Here is a 6,773-nt window from a genome sequence, read left to right on the forward strand (position 1 = left end):
AATGCGGTTCCAGAGACCTATATGGTTCTGGAATCCGGCAAGCAGCCTCCTTCGATGGAAGGAGGTGTGCCTATTCCGCTGGTGACCTCTGTCCAACCAGAGACACCGGATAATCTGCTAGAAGCACTGCAAGGCGCTTCCATTGTGGAGGAACACCATATCCTTCTGGGCATGGTGGTTGAGAGGGTTCAGTCCGTCAAGAGCAGATTGACCGAAGCCTGCACCGGCCTACTGACCGGCTTTGAGGTAAGCGATGTGAAAGGGAAGATCATAGTATAGACAGAGTAGCTCCTGGGACACTGTCCGGTGTTCAGAAAGAAAAGCTGGACAAAGGATCAAGTAATTTTCGTAGGAAACTAACTAAATATGTCTTATGAACACACGTGTCGCTGCTGGCCGCTACCCCTCATGCCGCTGAGGTCTCTGGACTAAAGCAGAGTCTGGACCGGGCCGAAGAAGAGCTTTGCCTTGTGAAAAGGCAGCTGGAGGACAAGCAAGGTATGTGGGGACTTGTTGTATGTTCGGAAAGAATAAACGATGTATATTGATTGAAGTGCCGTGATATTTGTAGGAGCGGCAACTGAGATTGAAACCCTCCAGAAAGCGCTGGGTGAGGCCGAGGAGAGGGCGGCGAAGGAATGACCCGTCCGAAAAAAGCATGATACCAGGATTAGGGAGGTCCAGCAGGAGCTCCAAGATGCTTCGTAGAAATACGAGCCTTTGGAGCGTCAACATGCGGACCAAGAATCCGAACTTGAGAAGGCCCGCCAGAGCACACAAGAGGCCCAGACCGTAGCTCAAGGCGCCCTCCAGGAAATACAGGAGGCCAAAAAGATCACGGCGGGTAAGGCTTTTATTATGCAAGGCAAGTATATGAAGAAGAGGTATCTCTTACTGACTTGTATTTGGAATTCTCCAGGGGTGTTTGCGGATCTGCCGCGCAGCGTTTCTGTCGCTGCTGAATTCTTCTGAGCCAGAGAGGGGAGCTCAACGGAGAACCTGTTCTGGTCGCAATACCTTGCGCGAGAACATCCAGTGCCCTTGAGCGACCAGCTAAAACAGCTGGTCAAGCTGCATATGGTGGCCGAACTGACCATGAAGGACTTAATTGTCCGGATATGGCCAGCCGAAGTTATTCCCAGCAGCTACTTCGGTCTCGTGAAGCGGCTAGTCAACGCCTGCCCTTGGCTTGACGCCATCAAGCGGTTGGTTTGTATCGAAGGTGCGTGGATGGCCTTCTCCCGTGTCAAGATGCATGGGCGAAGATGAATGCTGCCACAGTCGCGACCGAAGGACCGCCCGTGGGCAAGGAGTACTGCACGACCGAGCGAAATTTTAGCGAAGTCCTTGAGGGATCCCACATTGTGGCAGAGCAGTGTATGAAGGATGTAATCTTCGAGTGAATATTGTCTCGCCCTGTAACAAGTTCGGCTATGTAATATAATGTTTGTTTAATATTTTACCTCCTGTGCGGCCGTGTTCATGAAATTCTGAGTGTTGGACAGTTGTCAGCTTCAGCCCCCACGTAGGTAATATGGGGGTGTTCGGGATGGAATCTAAAGACTCTTGATCCAATTTGTTTGGTCCTTGAAGGAGGTGTTTAGCGCAACAAACCAGGTAATCGGACTATATGGCTTTATCACCCTCACTTACCCATCGGATTTCTATAATGAAAATTTAGGCGCAGTCCCTATTATCCGAACTAGGGTACTATAAACACCCGATCGGGTAAAAGCCAATTCATTGCATAATGAGGAAAACTCGCTAAATATTTGAGACCTCCGAAGAGCTGACCGGCTCTCGCCGCATCATGAAAGTCAGTTTTCAGCTTTCTCTACTGCGGTGCTCATCTGGATAAGCCAGGACACAATCACAGTAGTTCTCCCTTTACTACCCTAGCCGATATAGCGGAACGTAAGGTAGTAAGCGCAGGAGCCGGGCAACCCAACTATTGACCAAAGACATGATTCGGAGCCAATGCATATAATGCTAAATTTGGGGTGCCGAACTATGTTGTAAAAGTGTTTGGACTTTGTTGCCGTATTGTGGGTCGTGATGAAGCCCCTGGCAGATTAAAGCGTACCAAAGTGTATGGTCGCAACTTTGAGAAAAACCATCAAAGAAAAAGAAGGAAAAAAAGGGGGAGTAAGCTAGTGCCACAGAAGTTGGGCCACAAACTATTTGCATTATTGTTTAATTAATACAGCAAAGCGTATTTGTACATGTTATCGGTGGGAATGACACCTATGGGATCACAAGAATCCCTACTGTGGTTAGCAGGGCGCGGGGTCATGAGAAGAGCGGATCTAACAGGAAGCAGACGGTTCATTTATCCAGGTTCGGGCCGCGAGGATGCGTAAAATCCTACTCCTGCTTTGGTGGATTGTATATCTGTGTTCTTGAGCTAGCTATGGGGCGTGAGTAGCTCCAAAAAGCTGAAATCCCTCCTCTGGTCACCTCGGGCCTCCTTTTATAGAAAAAGGGGTTGCCACAGTGGCACACAGGAGGTGGAAAGGGTACAGTGATGCGAGGTTATCCCTCGCATTACATGACAAGGCGCATTTAATGCGTCTTGCTTAGGTGTTCTTGCTTTATCAGGGATGGGGGAGAAACATGTCTCGTCCGTCGCCGCTCCGTCTTGTGTCAACACGCGCCCTGGCCAACGACGCCTGCGATGCCACGTAGGTAGGCAGGCAGCTGAGGTGGTGCAGTGGTGGGTCTTCACGAAGATCTGCATGCCGCCACGCAGGTCCCTGCCCAGCTGGTTGGGTCGGTAGCTGCATGCATGCGATGGTGGAGGTTTAGTCGGCGTGGGCCTGATGGTGGCCCTGCGGGTGTCCTTGGTAAGGGTCTTGCCGGGGCGCCTGCTGTCATCCCCGACAAGGCGCTTGCCGGGGGCCTTGTGGTCTTCCTCGGCTGGGATCCCGCCAAGGGTTGTCATCTCCTTAGTGTGTATCTGATCTTGAATGTCTTCACAAATATCTGCATGCCGCCACGGGGATGTCTCCCGAATCCTTGCCCTTTGGGGGCAGTGGACTCAAGGGTGATTTGCTTCGTAGGCGCGGGACGAGTCGCCGCAGCAAGGGTCTTGCTGGGGCTGCTAGAACTGTCTCCCGGCAAGGATCTTGCTGGGGGAGTCTGCTTTGTCCCCTTTTCTCTTCGTGGTCTTGGCCTTGGCGTTGTTCTAGTTCTCTTGAGCTTCGGTGTTACCCTGGCTCACCTCCCTTGCCTTGCTTGGTGTGGTGGTGCACGTGGCTCAGACTACTCGTGCACAGTTATAGGGGTACAAAAAGTGTACCCTTCTTTTTATACACCGACAGGAGCCCCCGGGCCTGGGCCACACATAAGCGGAACGCGTTGTTGGGCTAGGCCCAAAAACGGTGCGCGGGAAGGCGGGGCGGTTTTTACCGCGGTAAGGTTCTTCGCGCGCTGCGCTTCCCACGACTCCCACACATGGCGCGGCGTGGGGAGGCGCGTGTGATGTGGGCAGCATGCGTGGGGTTGGTTCCCGCAGGCATACGTCACATCGTAGTAAAGGGGCGGTTCGTGCCTTCCCCATAAATGGAGGGAGGCGTGGCGGCGCGGCCCATTTACTGAATGGGGCTGAGACGCGGTCTTCAAGGCGTCCACTCCCCACGATAATGGGGTGGGGAGTGGTCGTCTCACCCGTCCCCTCGGTTCTGCACGTCCGCCACGTGTCTCCCATGCGCCTGGGGTGGAAAACGGTGGAGGCGGGAAACCAGGCCGTCGCTGGTTCGGGCGGCAGGTCAGTCCTGGCTCCCTGCGCCTTCCGTATCTTGATTGTCCGAGCGGGGTGGCCGAGCCGCAACCCCAATCCTTTATAAAGAGCGGGAGGGGGGATGGCATCCCGCATTCTTTCATCTGCTTCTTCCTTTAGCTTCTGCTCCTCCCTTCCATTCGTCATGGAGAGAGGGAATCCCGGTCCTTCATTAGTGGCGGCGAGGGTCGCCGCTCGACAACGCGTCCCTCCTTCTCCTGCGCCTGCGGTGGCAGAGCCAGCCACGAGGGGAAGGGGGAGGGGGCGAGGCCGTGGGCGAGGCCGGGGCGCTCGGGGAAGAGGAGGACGGGGCGGCGCGCCGGCCTCGCCTCCGCCAGCAGCTCCTCCTCCAATGGAGGGCCATGCTGGGGATGACCCTTGTGAGTTCTTCGTCAGGCTGCGCCGGCCGCCGCGCCATCGCCTTTGTCTCCCGACTCCATTTGCGCGGGAGATGGAGCTGGATCCGCCGGAATCGTTGCGGCTGCACATGAGGGGCTGCGGGATCAGTGGCACGCGGGTCCGCGTCGACTTCCCTGCCCCTCAAGTGATGTATATTTGTCGGGGATGGAAGACGTTTGCTCATATCCACCGCTTGATGGAGGGGCTCACTCTCCATTTTAAGCTGATGGAGGGTGGCCTTCTCTCCGTCAAGGTCTTTGGGTGCTTTGGGACCCGTGCAAGGTGCTGCGTGGAGAGCTCTTCTGATAGTGAAGACTCCTCCTCGGGCGGGAGTGACTAGGAGGACAGCGGCGGCGACGACGAGGGTAGTAGGCGGCAGGATGACGGGTCCGACTAGGTGTCGGGTGCCGCTCCGTGCGGCACCGGCGACCCCATCATCCGCGTCGCCGGCTCCGTCAACTTCTCGGGGTCGTCTCCTTGGGCGGCTGGCGTTGGGAGGCTGCGGAAGAGGAAGAGGGTGGGCGGCAAGGCCGTCAAGTCGGAGTATGCGGGCACCGACGCCTTCGACGCGTGCTGACGTCCTACCGCCTTGTCTTCGAGCTTTGCTTCCGGCGCCGCCATCACCATCCAGCCTTTGGACGGACACCAAGATGTTCTCTTGGTGTCTTCTGCCACCCGTAGCTCGCCTAGGCTCTCCTTTCGTCCCTTTCGCCTCCTTGACCTGCCTCCTGAGGAGAGGGGCAAGAAAGGGATTACGGGCACCTTATCTCTTTTTAGTTTGTAAGCCTTCGGGCCTTTGTTGAATTTAAAACTTGTAATCCCATCATTCATGTTTTTCATTCCCTATGGACTGTACCAGAGTGGAATCTTTTTTTAATGAAAAAGGGATGCTTGCCGGGTCATTTGTTTGCGGGTGGAACCCACAACAAGGAGTAAATCCTTGATATCTTCAAGATAAACATTTCCTTGCCCGGCAACAGGCCTTGCCGTCTCCCCACTTCGCTCGACCTTCCTCACGCATTTGGCGGAGGCAGGGATGAGGCGGGTTCAGGCTTCTTGTTTCATCCTTTCGCTGCCGCGACTACACGCGACTATGACCAAACTTGGCCCTAGGAATGAGCCCTAGGGCCTAGAGTTATGGGAGCACGGTAGCTTAGGGGAAAACGAGGTTTCACATACCTCAGTCCATAATGGAGTGCATGATAAGGGATGAAGAACTTATCTGAAGCTGCAGTCACCGGCAACCCTGGTTTGCCGTGGGTGAATCTTTGCTCTTGCAGCCCCCAGCAATACTGGCTTGCCGGGGGCTAGATGCTGGTCTATTCCTCTCTTTTTTTTCTCCCCAAGTGGTTCGGCACAGATATCTGTGTGTCCTGTGAACCAAAGAAGACAAAAGAAAGACAAAGAGATGCACACTCGACCTCTAATCTAGGGGTTAGTCGCCGCTAAGCACTATCAACCCTAACCAAGGACGAGACTCGACCTAGCATGCATGCTATAACTTAGGGCGCCAGCGCTTCATTTAATTATGCTCAGGGTCTGCACCTGGCTTTGTACAGAGGGTTACATGCGTCATCGGCAAGGCTCGTACAAATGGTGGCTTGCCAGGGAGGCCAGCAAGCCGCGCCTCACGGATAAAACTTGCGAAGATGCTCAATGTTCCAGGAGTTACTCACCGGAGCAGCATCTTCGGTCTCCAGGCAGACTGCACCGGGTCTGGTGACTCGTATTACCCGATAAGGGCCTTCCCACTTTGGCGTCAACTTGTAGGAATTCTTGGCCGATTGAACGCGCCGAAGAACAAGGTCACCTTCCTCAGAGCTTCGGGCATGAACCTTGCGGCTATGGTAGCGGCGCAAGGCTTGCTGGTAGCACGCTGCTCTCACAACCGCCCGAAGACGATCTTCCTCGAGGAGCATTGCGTCATCTTGCCGCAATTGCTCTTGCTCAAGCTCGTCATAAGCGAGTACTCGAAGTGACTCGTATATGAGTTTCATGGGGAGAACTGCTTCTACCCCATATTCTAGGGCAAAGGGTGTCTGGCCGGTGGCTCGATTTGGTGTCGTTCTGATTGACCAAAGAACCACCGGTAATTCATCAATCCAGTGCCTTACACTCTTGTGGAGTCTGTCAAAGGTCTTTGTCCTCAGGCCTCGCAGTACTTCAGCATTTGCCCTCTCATCTTAACCATTGCTTCGTGGGTGAGCAACGGAAGCGAAATAGACCTTGCTGCCGAGGTCTTGAATATATTGCATGAAGGTGTGGCTTGTGAACTGCGTGTCGTTGTAGGTGATAACCCTATTGGGTACACCAAAATGGCACACCAGTCCTTTGAAGAACTTGACGGCTGATTGTGCTGTGACCTTCCTCACTGCTTCCACTTCTGGCCACTTTGTGAACTTGTCGATTGCAACATACAAGTACTCAAAGCCCCCGACAGCGCGGGGGAAAGGGCCCAGTATGTCGAGCCCCCAGACCGAGAAAGGCCAGGAGAGAGGAATGGTTTGAAGGGCTTTGAGCTGGCTGATGAAGCTTCTTTGAATGGAACTGATACGCTTCACACCTGGTGACTAGTGTCGTCGCATCCTGGAGGGCG

The sequence above is a fragment of the Triticum aestivum genome, chromosome 5A, assembly GCF_018294505.1.
Source record: "Triticum aestivum cultivar Chinese Spring chromosome 5A, IWGSC CS RefSeq v2.1, whole genome shotgun sequence".
NCBI lineage: Eukaryota > Viridiplantae > Streptophyta > Magnoliopsida > Poales > Poaceae > Triticum > Triticum aestivum.